This window comes from Capsicum annuum, unplaced genomic scaffold (genome assembly GCF_002878395.1).
Source record: "Capsicum annuum cultivar UCD-10X-F1 unplaced genomic scaffold, UCD10Xv1.1 ctg1183, whole genome shotgun sequence".
Classification (NCBI taxonomy): Eukaryota; Viridiplantae; Streptophyta; class Magnoliopsida; order Solanales; family Solanaceae; genus Capsicum; species Capsicum annuum.
The window spans coordinates 2,252,621-2,271,539 of NW_025816940.1; the positions used below are offsets into that span (position 1 = coordinate 2,252,621).

An 18,919-nucleotide genomic window follows, 5' to 3' on the forward strand; every position below is an offset into this window, starting at 1 on the left:
GGATTGCTACTAAGGGTCAAACCCTCTACTGACAAGAATTCCCCAATCCCTAAGTTCGCTCGGTGTTGATTTCTACTCCCAACTGAATAGACACTGAACTAATTTCTAGACTGTACTAGGCTTGACTGAACTGTTACTGATCATACTATCTAACTGAACTGAACTGAGTTCACTGAGTTCTATTGACTGATTAAGTACGCTGAATTCTGTTAACTGACTGAATACACTGAATTTTGTAATTGACTAAATACTACTGTATGTGACATCACTGATCTATTCTGAAACTACTATAAATCTAGGTAAATAGCTAGATTGTCGGGTATTAGATACCCCCGGGACTCGATATCATAAATTGAAGAACATAGCACAATCTTAAAGACATGATAACAAGACACTTTGTCACCATTCATTCATTGAGGTATTTTACCAAACACTTGCATGACATAAACTTGTATACATGCTAACATGGTATGATTTCATTATTCAACTTATATGAACAATTCATCAAGCACTTGGGGAGCATAACTTATACACATGGCTATACTACAACATGCAGACATCATGATTAAAGTCCCAACTCATAAATTCAAGGGTTTTTAACATAAAACCATAGAGCAACAGACACACACTATTTATTTCTCATGAAACTTGTAATTGAATTGTGAATTCTAAACCAAACTAATATCATAATCATGAATACAATCACATTAAACTAACTTGTAACTAAAAAGGGGTTCTTGAACTCCAAGAGTAGAAGAAAACCCTTGGATGAACACCTAACATACCTTGATGCTTGAATTTGTGATGATTGATGGTGAGTTATTAACGTTTACATTTGAAATCAAAAACCCTAGGGTTTGTTCTTGAGAGAAAATGAGTGTTTTTACCCTAGGAATGGTTTACTCTTGTGTTTTTGGGGCTGAATACGGGTGGAAAATGACCCAATTAACCATCTAGACATGGGCTTTTAATGACTGAAAAACCAGCCCAGTGATGCAGATACCGACGCGCTGCATCGGTGGCATCAATGAGAAGACCAACGCGCCATGTTGAGTTCATGTTGGTTTACTGGAATTGCATTAAAAGCTAGGGAAAAGGTATTTGTCAATGCGATGCATCGAGATTGCATCGACCCACTATTTTGGTCACTTGATATGATTCAAACGAGGTCCGACAAATCTAAAACTCGCCCGGAGTGACCTATTGACATACCTAATCATGATTTAATCCAAGGATCGACATTTTAAGGTCATAAGGGTCGTAAAATAGGATCACCAACTTATGAAGGCTAAAAATGATTCTAAGTACAAACACTTAGCTGAAATTTCTATGTCTGGACCTCTTTTAAAGCTTTAACGGACTGAGTTAAGCTTAGGATTTTGTGGTGTCTTACAATATCTCCCCCTTAGGAACATTCATCCTCAAATGAGACTGACTAAGCTGAGAATATTGATAGACTAAATTTATATATACTGAACATGCCCAACTGAAGCATGATTACATGACTAAAAGTACTGATATACTGAGTTATCATACTGACATGTATAACTGAAGCATGAATAAGTTTTGAAAACATAACACATGATTGAGCTATTTCATGAAGGTATGCATGATATGAGAATGTTATGAAACTGAACCGATAGTTGTAAAGGTAATCTGAGCATAGAACTGAGTAAATTCAAGGAAAACTATTACCTTGAGCTGAGTCTGAGTTTGCGGAGAAAAGGTGAGGATACTTGGTCTGCATATCTACTTCTGCTTCCCAAGTAGCTCCCTCAATGGACTGATTATGCGAAAGAACTTTGACTAGAGGAACCTCTTTGTTCCTTAGTCTGCGAACCTGAAAATCGAGAATTTTGACTAGGATTTCCTCATAAGAGAGGCTGTTCTAGACATCAATTCCCTCTATAGAGACTACAACTTTTGGGTCACCTATGCATTTATTTATCAAGGAGATATGAAACACTGGGTGTACTGAAGCTAAGATTGAAGGCAACTCAAGCTCGTAAGCTACCTTTCCAAAATGACTGAGAATTCGATAAGGACCGACTTATAGAGGATCAAGTTTCCCTTTCTTACCAAACCTCTTCATTTCCTTCATAGGAGAGATTTTCAAATACCTAAAGTCACCAATCTCAAACTCAAGATCCTTTCTTTGCATATCTGCATACGATTTTGGCCGGCTCTAAACTGTCTTGAGTCTTTCCTTGATCAACTGAACTTTTTCTAAGGCATCAAATACCAAGTCAGGCCTTACCACTGCGGCCTCACCTACTTCAAACCAACTAATGGGAGATCTATATCTCCTCCCATAGAGCACCTCAAATGGAGCCATCTAAATGCTGGAATGATAATTGTTAATATATGCGAACTCAATCAAGGGCAAGTGGTCATCCCAACTACCTTTAAAGTCAATGGCACACGCCATTAACATATTTTCCAAAGTCTAAATGGTCATTTCTTCTTGACTATCTGTCTGAGGGTGAAAGGCTGTACTGAGATAAACTTGGGTACCAAGACCCTTTTGGAAGGCTTTCCAGAAAGGAGAGGTAAACTGGGTACCTCTATCTGAGATAATGGATACTGGGACTCTATGTAACCTGACCAACTCTTTGACATAGAGTTTGGTGTAGTCCTTGGCTGAATAGGAAGTATGAACTGGCAAGAAGTGAGTTGATTTGGTCATCCTATCTACAATGACCCAAATAGAATCGTGTTAATGATGAGTAAGAGGCAAACCCATCACAAAGTCCATGTTCACTTCCTCCCAATTCCACGTGGGAATACTGAACTCTTACATGGAACCACTAGGTTTCTGGTGCTCAATCTTAACCTGCTGACATATAGAGCACTTAGATACAAACTCTGTAATGTCTCTCTTCATCCTACTCCACCAATAGATCTCCCATAAATTGTGGTACATCTTAGTGGCCCCTTGATGAAGAGAGTAATGCGCACCATGCGCTTATGTAAGAATTCATTGTCTTAAGTCATCTACACCTGGCACACATAGCCAACCCTGGAAACGCAACACACCATATCCCCCTTAGGAGAAAACCTCTATTTTTTTTATCTTTGACTGACTCTTTCAACTTGACTAAACTGGTATCTCTGTCCTACTTTTCCTTTACTTCAAAAACCAGAGATGATTCTAAAATATTCTGCACCCACACACTACCTTCTGTTGAATTGACTAAGTAGACACCTAGTCGGGCAAGATGATGAACTTCTTGAACTAACTTCTTCTTACCATCCTCCACGTGACCAACACTATCTATAGACATCGTACTGAGAGCATCATCCACTATATTAGCCTTTCCCAGATGATACAGAACACTCATGTCATAGTTTTTCAACAACTTTACCCACCTTCTCTGACATAGGTTTAGATCTTTCAGAGAAAACACATACTGCAGGCTTTTATGGTCTGTGAACATATCTACATGTACCCCATACAAATAATGCCTCCAAATCTGTAAGGCAAATACAACAGCTGCTAACTCAAGATCATGAGTTGGGTAATTCTTTTCATGAGGCTTAAGTTTCTTAGAGGAATAGGCTATGACCTTACCTCTCTGCATTAAAACACACCCCAAACCAACTTTGTAAGCATCACAATATCCCATAAAACTGTCTGAGCCATTAAGTAAAGTCAAAACTGGGGCTGTAGTGAGTTGAGTCTTTAACTCATGAAAACTCTTCTCATAAGAATCTAACCACTAAAACTTGAATTTCTTCTGAGTCAACCTGGACATGAGGGATGAAATGGACAAAAATCCATCAAAAAACCATTGGTAATAACCAGCCAAACCCAAGAAAATCCTGATATTTGATGGAGAGATAGGTCTGGGACAGTTTCTCACTACTTCAGTCTTTTGAGCATCAACCCTAATGCCATCACCGAAAACTATATGATCAAGAAAATCTACTGACCTTAGCTAAAATTCGCTCTTACTAAATTTGGTGAATAATTGATGGGTTCTGAGAGTTTGTAACACTATTCTAAGATAGTTTACATGATCATGTTTACTACGGGAGTAGACAAGAATGTCATCAATGAAGACTATGATGAACATGTCTAAGTACTACTTGAACACGTGATTCATCAAGTCCATGAAGACTGCTGGAGCATTGTTAAGACCAAATGACATGACTAAGAATTCAATTTGACCATACTAAGTTCAAAAAGCTGTCTTTGGAATATCACATTCTGACTCTGAGCTGATAATAGCCTGATCTAAGGTCTATCTTAGAAAAGTAGCTGGCACCCTGAAGTTGGTCAAGTAAGTCATCGATTCTGGGAAGTGGATACTTGTTCTTTACCATGACTTTATTTAGCTGGCGGTAGTCTATACACATTCTAAAAGAACCATCTTTCTTACGCACGAATAGAACTGGTGCACCCTAAGGGGATATGCTGGGTTTGATGAATCCCTTATCTAGGAGATCCTTTAACTGTTCTTTTAACTCTTTGAGTTCTATTGGGGTCATTCTGTATGGCGAGATAGAGATAGGTTGAGTATCTAGAAGTAGGTCTATTACGAAGTCAATTTGCTGCTCGGGAGGGACTCTTGGAAGATCTTTGGGAAAAATATCTGGGAATTCACATGTTACTGGAACTAACTCATGATTAGGGGTCTCTGAGCTAGAGTCTTTAACTCGAATGAGATGATAGACACACCCTTTGGATATTATTTTCGTTGCCCTAAGGTATGAAATAAGCTGATCCCTAAGTGTTGAAGTACTACCCTTCACTCGAGGACAGTTTTATTTAGAAACTAAAAATAGACAACTCTGTTTATGCATTCAACTGAAGCATAGCATGAATGAAGCCAATCTATGCCGAGAATGACATCAAAATCGATTATCTCTAATTCTACTAAGTCTGCTGAAGTGACTTTCTGAGATACTATAACTAGAAAATTCCTGTATACCCATCGCGTTATGATAGATTTACCCACTAGGGTAAAGACTAAGAAGGGCTCTGCTAGGATTTTGGGATTGACCCCGAAGTCAACAGCTATATAAGGAGTTACAAAGGACAAAGAAGCTCCAGGATCTAGAAAAGTATAAATGTGAAAATGATAAAATTCTAACGTACCAGTGACCACATCAGGAGAACTTTCCTGATCCTGTCGGGACTGAAGTGCATAAAGCCTGTTTGGGTGTTACCCATTAGTGGAATTGAAAGTGGCACCCTGCTGATTTAGGTGACCCGACTGAGCTGAAGGACGATTATACTGGCTCTGCGAACCCACTTGAGGACACTCTCTGACCCTGTGGCCTGGCTTGCCACATCTAAAACATATATCACTGCCAGCCCTGCAGACACCCTGTGGTTTTTGCCATACTTTTGGCAAAGAGGATTTGTTCGGGCACTACTAATACTACCCTAGGGTTTAGGGCCTGGTGCTCTATCTTTATTGCCATCTCTGAATTTTGGCACTGGAGCACTGGCTCAGGACGGAGATGGAACTAAAGATTTTGGGAGGAACTAAGAATGATTTCCACCCTCTGACTTAGGCTGAGTAAAGTTGAAGCTACCTGTTCTAGCTTTCTTATTCCCCCTCTCCTTATTTTTATTCTTAGCCTCCTCTATCTGCTAAGCATCGATCATAAACCTGGATATGTTTATCTCCTTAATCAACATTATGGTTCTTTACTCCTTGACCATACTGTTAGATACCCCAACACAAACTTACTCATTTTAGATCTGCTATCTACTACCACATGAGGGGCATATCTGGCCAACTGAGTAAACTTAAGAGAATACTATTTCACTGTCATGTTGACCTACTTCAAATTAATTAACTCCAACACCTTCGCTTCCCTCAACTCAAGTGGGAAGAACCTATCCAGAAAAGCAGTGGCAAACTCTTCCCATTCTACAGGACCTACATGTGCGGCCCTCTCTACCTTTCACTACTTGAACCATAAGTGAGCCATATCTTGCAACTGATATGCAGCTAACTCAGCACTCTTACTAGTTGTTACCCCCATAATATCTATTACTTTCTGCACCTGATCAAGGAATTCTTGTGGGTCCTTATCTGACTTAGACCCAATAAAGGCTGGAGGGTTCATTCGGGTGAAGTCCCAAATTCTAGCTATAGCAGTATTGGCCACTAGATTGGCCAGAATGACAGCTGGGAGTTCATTCTAGGCTGCCACAAAATAATCTAGAGTGGTGAAAGCTTCTCTGAATTTTGCATGGAAGACATGCTCGTCCAAGGGATCTACCTGAATGGGCGGAGATGCTGGCTGATTTCCTATTCTCCTTCCATTGTTCTTTTTGGGAGGCATGGTCTGTAAACAAAATTAAGGAAAGGATTAGGCTTACAGTGTAACTTGAGCTTATGCTCACTCGCACGATAGGAATACTAAAAGAAGGGAAACTTTTCCTAAAACGCCTCATAGTCTCTTGTCCATAAGTATGGCGTGCCACACATCCTTACACAAGACTCTACTAGACTCGGCTTTTAGACTTCCTAGGAGTCTGTTGAACCTTAGGCTCTGATACCAAGTTTGTAATGCCTCGAATCTGCACCCCAGACATCACACGGTGCTCATAATCCTGAAGGACCATAAGCTAACCCATGACTAGTACCTATTGCAATCACTAAGTAATAATAATATTGTAAAAATGCAAAAGTTTGGCTAAACTGCCATAAGGTTCAAAACTAAATCAAATACTGATATGTAAGTACTGAATACTGAATATCTGAAAATCATAGTTGAAAACTGAATAATTGTCTGAAATAATCTAATCTAAAGAGCCTCTAACTGAACTGTCTGTATGTGGAGTTGATGGGACAAGCCCCCAACTAACTTCGACTACTGAAGTGCTGATAAACTAAAATAATACTCTATCCTCAAACTATAAGGACTCACCACTAAATCTGCTGCTAAACTTTTAGGATGCTAAATACAGTCAGGAGCCCGTACTTCTGAACCTATGATACAAGACATCATAGTCCAAAAGAAAGGTATGCATTAGTACTTTAAATGTATTGGTATGCTAGGTGAGATAAGGCTGAATGCATGGGTTCATATGCATGAGCAATAACTGACTAAATGGCATGAATATAACTGAATGAGAGTACATGTATATCTGAAACTATTGAAGATACTAATTATGCAATGCTATGTACATAACTATGTGTACTATAACTGAGTTTTCATTAACACTAGATACTAAAATTTTGAAAATTGAATGACTGATATCTGAGTTTACTAATATTGTCTTACTATTAACTGAGTGTCTGTTTCTGATAAACCTAATTCTATAGAATTGAACAGAGTTCTATACAAAACTGGGTGACTGTATCTGACAGTCCTGATTCTGAAGCTGAACTAAGGTTTTATACTTAGTCTGAAACTCAAACTATGGGAGTGTTTATCTAAAAACATTGTATAAATAGTTAATAAGGCTAAACCAACACAAGAGTTACCGTTTGATTAGATCATTAGATAGTGTTTCTGATATTCATTTTTTCATTGATCTCATCTTTAATTTGATACATTATTTATCTGAGCATCCTCACCTTTCTTTTTATCATTTTTTTTAATTAACATACGATTACATATAAAATATTTACTCACATCCCTATGGTTGGGTCACTGCATTTATATAATTGTAGGATCAGGTACATAGGATATCATGAGGCACTTCTTAGGTATTTAGCTGAGGAATTGGTGAGATCCATCTCTATCCAATACTAGGATAGATGTATTACTCTTTTGTTAAACATATGTTTATAGTTTGTGTATATCGGCCCCTGTCCTGACAACTTGACAGTTGTTTAGTAACAAATTCTAGTCTTCTCAGACACTATGTAACATCATATGTATTTACAGTTGCACTTGAAATTTGTGTATGACAATTTAATGTCATCTTTGGTAATGTTAGTGTTGACGCCTCTGGTGAGCTGTAAGTTGTAAGGCAATGCTTGGGCGGAGGGATAAGTACCACCTGAATTGTCATATCATTTAAAATATGGGTTGTTGATTTTAAAGGGCATTTGTAGTCTCCTGAGGTAACAACAGTGGCATTTTTATTCCAAAATGTAACGGGGTATAACTGGTCTATTTTGCATAGTTGAGGGAAAATTTTAAAAGTTTTTTCCAAAAAATTATTTTTTAAATAGTAGACAAGTGAGACTAAACGAGATGAGTAACAAATCTCAATCCCTTTGTTCACTTTCTTTTTTATAAGCTCCATAAAAAATAAAAATATGAGTAATTTTACGAATTTATTTTTTATCCACTCTTTAAGAAAAAATTGGAAGTTATAAATTTATTTAGATTTTAAAAAATATCAATTATAGAGATTAATTAAAAAAAATAATTTATTTTATTTGATTAGGTAATTGGCCAAGGAATTTTTTTAACAATTTTTATAGTAAAATAGACAACCAATATAAAACGACGAAAGTATTTTATAATAGGGTGGTGGTGTTTGTTGTCTAGCTAACTGACCGAATTTGGTAAATTCAGTTCGATAGTTTTTGCTTTTTAGCATTCCAAAAAAAAAAAATCTACTTTTGCGAAAAAAGAATGTGCTCCAACTGCACATAAATAGTAAGTAAATTGCAATCATAGGTTCAGCCAATGCTACTTTCAAAATTTAAAAAAAGGAAAAAGGCATCGTTTCCACCTTAAACTATACCCGAAAATTCGAAGACACACCTAAACTATACTAGTGACCTTTTACACACCTAAATTATAAAAAAAGTGATATTTTTTACCTCCTATATCTGACGTGGAAAAAATATAATTAATTAAATAAAAAATGGCGCGTCTACATAAAAAAAAATAACGAAAAAAATAATAAAAAATCAAAAACTTCCCTCCCCCACCACCAAACATCTTCTTCTTCATCCCCCCCCCCCCCCAAACATCATTTTCTTCATCATCCCCACCCCAAAAATCAAACTCCACCCCAACCAACAAATCTTCTTCATCACCCCACCTCCAATAAACAATTTCTTTACACCCCATCCTCCACCTTCATCGAAACATCTTCTCCTTCATCACCTCCACCCTAAAAATCCAACCCCACCCCAACAAACGAATCTTCTTCATCACCCCCAACCCCAAATAAGCAATTTCTTCACACCCCATCCTCCACCTTCATCGAATCAATATCAATTTTCAAAAAAATTTATCACACTTCATCAAACACTTGACAAAAATGCCATCTTAATCCCACTGAATTTTGTACAATTGATTTCTAAAATTATCTATTGAATAATAAATTATGCCATTGGGAGAATTTTGATTTTCAATGTCTTCTTAATCCCACTGGTTGCATTTTGATTTTCAACTTTTTGCTTCTCTCTTTGAATTTCACCTTCCAATTCATTCATCTTCCAATTCAAATATGACAACAACAATGAGACTTTGATGTTTGCTAAAGAGAACAAAAGTATAAAAAAAAAAATTGTAGGTGATGAAGAACATTGTTAAAAGTTACGCTTGAAGTTCCTTGGTTTGGAAGAATTTCTAGATGATAGCCACTTCACCAATTTGGAATCTGCTTTGGTTGCAGAGAATGTCTTGTACCAACAGAGACTGGGCATTAAAGAATTTGGACATTGAAGGAAAAAAAATTGACCTCATGGAGGATTTGGGCAATGAAGAAGAAGAAAAAAATTAAATTTAAAAGAAAAAATAAAAATTTATGAAAATAATAAATTTATTATTTTTCAAATGATGCTGACGTGGCGCTAACATGGTGCTGATGTGGCACTGATGTGGCAGCGCGTGTAAAACACCACATCACATGCAAATGGTGTAATGCCTGACAAGGTGTAAAAAATATCACTTTTTTATAGTTAATGTGTGTAATAGGTCACTAGTATAGTTTAGGTGTGGCTTAGACTTTTCGGGTATAGTTTGGAGTGGAAACGATGTCTTTTCCCTTAAAAAAATAAAAAAAGAAAAGCTATGTTTTTCGTTTACTATTAAGCTAACCATATGAATATGTCATTGAAAAAATACATCAAATTCCCCCTCAACTTGTTGCTAAAACTTACTTTAGACCCTAAACTAATCGGGCAATTATATATCCCTTAACAACTTTCAAGTGAATTTTATACCACCCTAATAATATTATACCACTCTCACTACGGAGAGTGCAGTACACTCACGCCACGTTTGCACCACATCAGCGCCACGTAAATAATTTTTTAAAAAAATAATCCCTCCAACCAATATATATAACCTTTCTTCTCCACCGCCCCCATCCTCACCCCTCACCCCCACCCCTTTCTTTTCCTTTCTTGAATATGTGATTCTAAAGAAACTATCATTTCATACAAAAGGGACTTCATAAACAATCAAAGTTGAACAAACTTTGCAAAAATTGAATCAAACTAACAGTGGATTCAAAGAAAGAAATCAAGAACTCAAATCCAAGCCCCATAAACTGTCATTTCATCCAAAAGGGATTCTAAAACAGATCAAAGTTGAACACACTTTGCAAAAATGATTCAAACTTTAAGCTCTGAAACAGAAACAAGATCCACTATTGCAAGCTTTTCAGTGAGTTTTTTTTTTTTCATTGTTGCAAAATTTTCAGTGAGTTTTTTTTCTTCATCAAATGAAAAATTGACTTGAATTAACTTGAGCAAATCCAACAATGACTAAATACAAGTACATGATCACAAAAACACACCAATACACAAAATCTTAAATCCAAATTCTTTCACATTAACCAAAACTCAAAATCTCAAAAACTCTCAAATTCTCAATCTTTTACTCAAAAATGTCAACAGAAATGACACAAACAATCCCAAATTCAGAAATGGCATTGATGATATTTGCATGACATGAATTCTTGGCCAAGAACCAAACTTGTTCATCAATCTTGAACCTTTTTTGGTTGTCGAAAGATGAAGTTTTGGATCAATTGAGACTTGGTAGGAAAGGGGTTACGACGAAGATGAAGAAATGGGGTGGGGATACGAAGAAGATGAAGAAATGGGGTGTTGGGGGGTGAGGAAGGGGATATATATATATTATTTGAGCTTTGTAAAGAATCAAGAGAAGAAATCTGAACAGAACTACAAGAAGTAGATAATAGATTAAGAAAAGTCAGAGACCAAATAATTTATATTAACTACGAACTAAGGGTAGATAAGATTTTCAAAGAAGAAATGAGGTGTTAGGGGTGAGGGTGGGAAAGGGGAGTGTTACGAAGAAGAAAATGAAAGTTGGGTTCTTATTTTTTTAAATGAAATTATATATATATATATATAAAGTGGGCCCTTTTTAAAATAAAAAAAATTCACGCATTTTTCTTTTTTTCTTTTTGTCATGTCAGTCGTAGGGGTTGAAATTAATTCACTTAAAAGATGCTAAGGAGGTATATAATTGTCCAATTAGTTTAGAGTCTAAAGTAAGTTTTGACGACAAGTTGAGGGGTGATTTGATGTATTTTCTGTATTTCATTTACTACTTACAATGGATTAGAGAAAGGTTGTTAGGTTGTTATAGTTGGTATCAAGTGACTAGTGGTGAGATGGTTAGTTAGTTGATAGTTGTATATGCTCTTGTAGCAATTGTATTGGGTAAAATGGGGTTAACGGTTATGGGCAATCTCGGGTCAAATAGAATTATAAGTTGTCCGTAATAAGATTATCTCGAGAATGATATCAAGAAAACAGCGTGCCCTCTCAGTCTATCCAATAAATCTTTCGCTAGTAGGATTAAAAGTTATCCATAATAAGGTCATCTCGGGAATGATACCGAAACAGCAACGCACCCTCTCAGTCTATCCAATAAATCTTTCGCCCAATCCTGCTATTTCTTTTCCTTTATTTTTCTTATTAATAAAGAGAAGGGAGCAATACAATGTCTCATTAAGTCATGCGACTTAAGGGCTTTTTTTCTCTCTCTGATTTGTGCTTAACGAGTACCGCTCTATGTTTCATGTTGATATTGAACTTACCTTCGGAAACCCATTAACCTAGATTATTATGCTATGTACATTAGAAACTATTCTTTCCGCCTCATTTATATAATACAGTTTGATCAGATACAAAATTTAAGAAATATAGAAAGACTTTTGAAATTTATAATCTAAAATCAATCAAAAATGTGTGTGTGCCCACAAATCATCTCATTAAGAATGAAATTGATATTTTAAAGTTAAAATATTACTAAAATATAAAAATATTCATTCTTTTTGTAACTGTCTAAAAAGAAAAATGTGCTATAAATGAGGTAGTACTTCATTGTACTTGTTATACTGTGGACTGGTTCATTATGTTCATTACACTAGAAACTGATTCATTTAGCAGATTGGCATTACGGGTGTGCATGGTATGGTACGGTATTTGAAACTTCGATACGATAATTTCGGTATTCGATTTTTAAAAACATTATACCATTACCGTACCATATTAATTCGGTATGGTTCGGTATTTTGATATTTGGTTTCGGTATTTTGTGGTATGGTAATCACTAACCATAGTTTATTTAACTTTGACAATATATACTCATAAACTAGAGTATTATTACTTCGACTTTTCAAAAGCATGTCTTAATTATATCATAAAAATGCATTACGCATGTAGAAATATTGAAAAAGAAGTACCAACTATTCCTTTTATTAGTCAATTACACCAAAAAGACATTTCACTCAAGATAGAGTAGCGAAAGTTTCAAAATCTAAATATTTTTATACTAATACTAGGTATTTTTTTTGTGTGTATATATATAAAAAGGTTACTTATGTAATTATATATACTTCGGTATGGTATTCGATATTTCGGTATGTCATTTGTAAATACCGTATACCACACCATATACCAAAAAAGTTTAAAATGTATACCATATACCAAACCAAATAACATAATACCAAAAACCACGGTATCGAAAATTTCAATTCGGTATGATAATTCGGTATATACCATACCATGTCCACCCCTAATTGGCATAGTAATCTCAAAATAGAGGAACTAATACCTTACACTGGGACACGAATGTCTCAAACTAGAGAAATACTGACATCTACTATACCAATGCTTCGTATTAAAGGAAGAGTTGACATCTTAAGAGGATATCTCATCTTAGCTCTTCAGCGCGTCGAACTGATTCACTTAGCTCATTGTACAAGGAATTATAAACTTGTTAAGATTGTTGACATAATCATCTGAACTAGAGAAACTAAACATCACATAATAGAGGAATATGAATGTCTCAAACTGACAGAACCAAGACACACAGCTTAACATGTAAGTTCGACCCGATAGGAGTGATAACAAGTTCGACTCCACCGTGAAACATGTAATTCACCGAGACTCCCAACTTCTTCACTCGATTTTACGATTTACCATGGTTTGTATCGAAGTCGTATTGATTAGCGGTTTGTTTGGATGGAAACAAGATTCGTAGGACCTTAATTTGGTGGATAGTTCAACACCTAATTCTTTATAAATTCAGAGAAATACTCGTTCAAAGGTGGACCTTCAACTCGTTAAGAAAATTCGTTTGTATTGTCGTTTTCAACTTAACTTACGCTTCTGTAAATCCTCAAAACTTTACTCCCAACTTTATTGTACTCACTAATTAGCCCTTAGGTCTATTCGCAACTTGGTCATGTCTTAATCGGGTAGATTCTAAGACGTCTACAGCCATACGATAACTCATATAAAACTCTTCTTTGCCCAGAATATTACTTGAATCCTCTGCGTACGACTGAACAATATAAATGGATCCCAAGATCAGATAAACAATAATTGAAATGAGTCTAGCTCTGAAGCACAAAAAGAAACAAACCTTGGACCCAAAAACTAATGTAGGAAACATTGCTAAGGCCTAAGACAATATAAGGAGACCGAGCATCACTCCCACAACCGATGTGGGACTCAACACGTAGGCCCATGCCAATACGGTAACACATCCAAATAAAATGAGGTAAGTGGCCACTCTTTTTGTATAAACTAGAAAATCTGACGGTTAAATTTTACACAAGTTCGTAATCTCATGTTGCCAATTGAAATGCCAGATTGTAACACCTTTCATTATGTAATCTTCATTTCAAAACATCTTCCAAAAAATTTTGAAGTCAAAACACACCGATAATTCCAACTCCAACAGGTATGTAAAGCTCCCAGATTGCATAGCATTAACAGCAAAGATAGATTTACACGCTCCACGGCAAAGAGTTGGTTTTACCTCTTCGCCGCCTCTCAAACTGAAGGAATCTTGATGACCTCATGAGGAGCTTAATATTTGTAGCTTAGATTTGACCATGTCCACTTGTTCTGTCCAAAATAAAACAGATAACAGAAGATGAAGATAACATACTGAAGAGTGATTAGTACAAAAACTGCTTGAATCCAGGCATAAAGAGAATATTTTACTTTGTTCTGATGCTGTTGCTTTCTGAACAGTCGTACGGAAGAATAGATTGCCATTTCTCTGGTAGACAGCCTGGTGATGAAGTAACAAAGTACATCCCTCGCATATTAATGAAACTTGTATAATATTATTATAAAGATATATCCACAGGTTTACCTTATCTATCATACATGCATAAAGTGGTTCAAATTTAAGAGGATAGCGAAACCATAGATCAAGTCAGTCCTAAATTCCACTTGTGATACTAGAAACAACCAAGGTTTCTAAAATCTGAAATTCATGCAATTGTTTAATGCTGCCATTTCATAGGATAAAAGATTGACAACAAATCCTACCGTTTCCATTCACACCCTTGCTTCCTTTCTCTTTTTGAGTAGGTTTAAGCACAGAGAATGAGAGTTCATTAGCTAAAGACAGTGGAAAGGAGGGTAGGATTGGTACGCTTTGCGGAAAAAAGCTAATCTGCAAATTTACAAGGTTACTACCAGGGAAGACTACTTGCTTTGGAGCATGCTATCGCATAAAGTGGAAAGGGACAGCGAAGTTTAACACCATACCAAACAGGGAAAAGAAGTTTCATCAATCACCAATTGAACAGAATTTGCTTGTCTGTTGAAAAGTACCATCCAGACAGTGATGTTAACTTGTAAATATCTTTAAAGCACCTTCTAGTTGCGGACTTTTAGTGTAAATATCTTTAAATGGTTAAAAATATATGCAAAATTATGAATTTACCCTAACTTTTGTTTTGATTCAGAAATCATTGTTATTGTCTAGAATTTCCGTATTCAGTACAAATCCCACACCCACGTTGTGTTGACAAGGATGCGGCACCTAATGTGAAAAGAGGAGAAGTGGACCAATACATAGAATCAGATAGAAATGTTTGTATTTTATTTATTTTTTGGCTTTTTTGTGCAACATGCTCGAGTTTACGTGAAGTAGAAGCTTTGCCAAAGTTTTCTCAACTCCTTTCATTTGTAATAGGAGGTATAACTATTCTGCACCTTCTTGGTGCCTTCCCCAGTAAATACGACTTAACCCAAAAAATAAAATGATCAACTCATTTTTGTGAGGATCATACAAGTTTGAAACTAACACCTGGGGATCTTTCCGGTAGATGAGTAGGTTACAGGTCGTAAGAAGAAACCAAAGATGAGCAAAGGGCAATGAACCATTTTTAATTTTTTATTTTTGATAAAGAGTAAGGGGCAAGGAACTTATTTCCATCAAAGTCTCATCATGACATCTGCATTAAAGAGGTTCCCTAGTCATTCTCACTTGATGGAGATAGGTGGATGCTGCTTTTGAGATTTTTTTGACAACTTTATCAAGCTATATTTCTCCTTGATTTCTTTTCTTTTCTCACTATATACCTCTCCTTTTTCACCCCCAATGCTTCAGTCACATCACCGCTCTCAAAGATAAATAAACATTAGAGTATAGATCACAAATTCAAGAATGCACAGGCAATTGAAAAGACCTTGACATTACAGGTGCAGAGCAACCTAAATATTTTTGCAATTAACAATAACTGAAATCTGAATTTCCAACCAAAAGAACATGCCCAGTGTAATCCCACAAGCGGGATCAGTGAAATCCCACGAGGGGGGTCCGGAAGAGTAGAGTCTACACAGACCTTACCCAACTTTGGGAGGTATAGAGGCTATTTCCGATAGACCACTAGCTCAAGAAAAAGAGGATATTTCTGATAGACCCCTAGCTCAAGAAAAAGCAAATCAAAGAAGATCAAAAGAGAAATAACTGAAGTGAAGAAATCATGGCAAAATACAATAGAAATCATGACAAAGCATTCTGGAAAAAAAACAATAACTGCAACAAAGTAGAGCAACAATAAAAGTATAAGAGATAGTAGATAGTATAAAAATCAAAGGACAAGAAACTACAGGAGAAATACTAAGACTACCAATATGGAATGATAGGCAAGACAACGCCCTACTATCTACAAACCTTCTACCCTAATCCGTGTCCTCTACAACCTCCTATCTAAGGCCATATCCTCGATAAGACGCAATATAAATTAGACAAAAAACGTGGCCTTGAAATATCCTCCTGTTAATATCTTTCTAATTCTTCCTAGAAGGCATAGCAGACACTTTCAATTCTGCCTTCATCTCACCCCTCATACTACATACCCTCAAACTTGTTATAGTTGCTAACTCCCCTATATGAATGTCAAGTAGAGGAAACAGTACTGCCAATCTACAGCATGATAACAAGTCATTTAAATCTTTTCAATCTCTTTGGACATGCGAAGCTAACTCATAACAGTTCATTTTACTTTCTTGATGTGATTGGATTTTGCACCCATAGCAGGCACTTTCAATGCTGCTTTCATGTCACCCCTGATACTACGTACTCGACTTTTTTCTACGCTCTTCATCTCCATTCTCGTGGAACAATAAAGCTTTTGCATAATTCACGCATCTCTTCTCATTCAGGTCTTGAATGGCTCTTCTCGGACTAATTACTGAAGATGATCTCATTTAAAACCACAATCCAAATATTTGAGATGGTAAACACTCGTGAGTCATAACATCAAGGACTTGAGCCAATCTCACACACTCTAAAACCCTTGCAAATCCACTTGCTCCAATTTCATCCACTAATCTACATAAGATTCCACACCAAAGCGAATGACAGCAAGAATAACGGAGTCCTACCTAATACCTGTAGTACCACCATATAAGGGACTATGGGTCTATAAATTACTGAGAACCTCATTATGGTAATACGGCATTGAATCCAATTACTTCATCATTCCCCAAATCCAAATTGTCAAGTAAATACATCAGAAAATCTTAATCTACATTTGGTAAGCCCTTAGTAACATTGGGCTTACATACCAAGTTCGGTTCAATACTCACTCATTAGCTATCAGGAATTAACGAGGATCTTCCTTTCAACAAAAACATTCTAAAATGTGTAAACTGACTAGCCAACAACTGACTATAATCACACATTCTAAAATGTGGTTATTAACTATCCAATAATTCACTTTAATTAAACATTTTTAAACGTGAACATTAATTAGCCAACAACAGATTTTAATCTCACCGATAGTACCATGACTAACCGTAGTACATGCTTCCTATTAAACAATAGGCCATAGTCCCCTCTGTCCCATGTTCGGGTCTTCTTTTGTTTACTATAAACAAGTAGAAAGTATTCTCAGTACTTCCCAACAATGGTGGAAAAGTACCGTCCTAGAAACATCTGATCCCAGTGTCTCATCTCCCAACATAACTCTTTATTGCATCCACCTCTTCCACTCTTCGTCCAATCTAAATGGTTTTTGCAGACGTCTCCTATCATCCAGATTGACTTGAGAAATCAATCTACAAGTGGCACTTCACCTGCGTGCTAGTTTACAGCCTCTGTCAAAATAGTACTGGACAATTCCTTCTCTTATATCCTTCTCATCTTGGTGCAAAGTGATCTTAGGCGTATTTATACACCTAAGTGCCATTATCTACACGTGTTTAGCTTAGTTTTGAGGATAACTTAGTGTGTTTATGTGTGTATTTAGTGATAATTGTATAAACAGGTGCTAAGCCTCATGTTCCTGTGGTTTTAGGTGTAATTGACCCAAAACAAGAGCCAAAATGATCAAATAAGGATTAGACAAGATAACTAGTCAAGCCGGCCTAAGCTATGCTTGTTCTAGTATGCTTTTGATGAGCTTTATTGTATTATATGGCTTAATGTATGTTATGAGCTGTTGTTGGAGACCACTGGAGCTGCTTTAGGTGATAAATGAAGCTGCACATTAACCACAGTGGGTGGGGAAACAAGAAGCACTCTTGACGGGAAGCATAGAGTGAAAACCGGGCGAAATCCTGTTGTTTTGCAGCTTTTTCCGCGCCGCGCGCTTCCACCCTGCATTCAGCTAGGCCACGCACCACCTTTTCAGGTTGGCCACTGGATTGGCATCAAAAGTAGCCATGCCACGCGCCCCCCACAGACAGCTTCGGCCTCCGCGATGCGCAACCCCTGATCCTTTGGGGAAAAAGTGGTTCCTAGTCCTAGTTTGAGTGGGAAACAAGCTTGACCTAATCCTTTTGGGACTTGGTTATCACGACTCGGGGGCAATATAAACACCTAAACACACAGCAAAGAGGAAGAGAAAACTTTGTGGCAGTCCACAACACAAAATCACAACACACAACACAAACAACACAAGCTTGGGAGAAAAATACATTCAAGGAGGCTAACACTTGGTTTTCTACTTGGTTTGCGTTGGGGAACAAAACCACACGAATTCACAACACAACACAAGGCTTGGGAGAAAACACCACCTCAAGTAGGCTAGAACAAGGGTTCTTGTTTTGTAACTTTAAACTCTCTTAAATTTACTGTTTAATTGTTGTCTTATGATTTTCATGTAAGATAATGAGTGGCTAAGAAATCCTTATTCTTGTGCTGAGGCTACAAACAAGATTGTGTAGTTTGGTTTTATATTCGGTTTATGGGTTTATCACGTCATGTGTTTGTTCTTATGTTATTGCACTTACTACTTTAATAATTA

At 36.6% G+C, this 18,919-nt stretch overlaps 1 long non-coding RNA gene across 1 annotated transcript; it reads right to left on the bottom strand.

The window, feature by feature from the left end:
- Nucleotides 1–13,919: 13,919 nt before the first annotated feature.
- LOC124890086 lies at nt 13,920–18,912 on the bottom strand. The gene is made up of 2 exons (XR_007048943.1): nt 14,373–18,912; nt 13,920–14,273 (listed from the first exon to the last, which is right to left on the bottom strand). It is a non-coding gene; the product is annotated as an uncharacterized LOC124890086 (long non-coding RNA).
- Nucleotides 18,913–18,919: the final 7 nt, after the last annotated feature.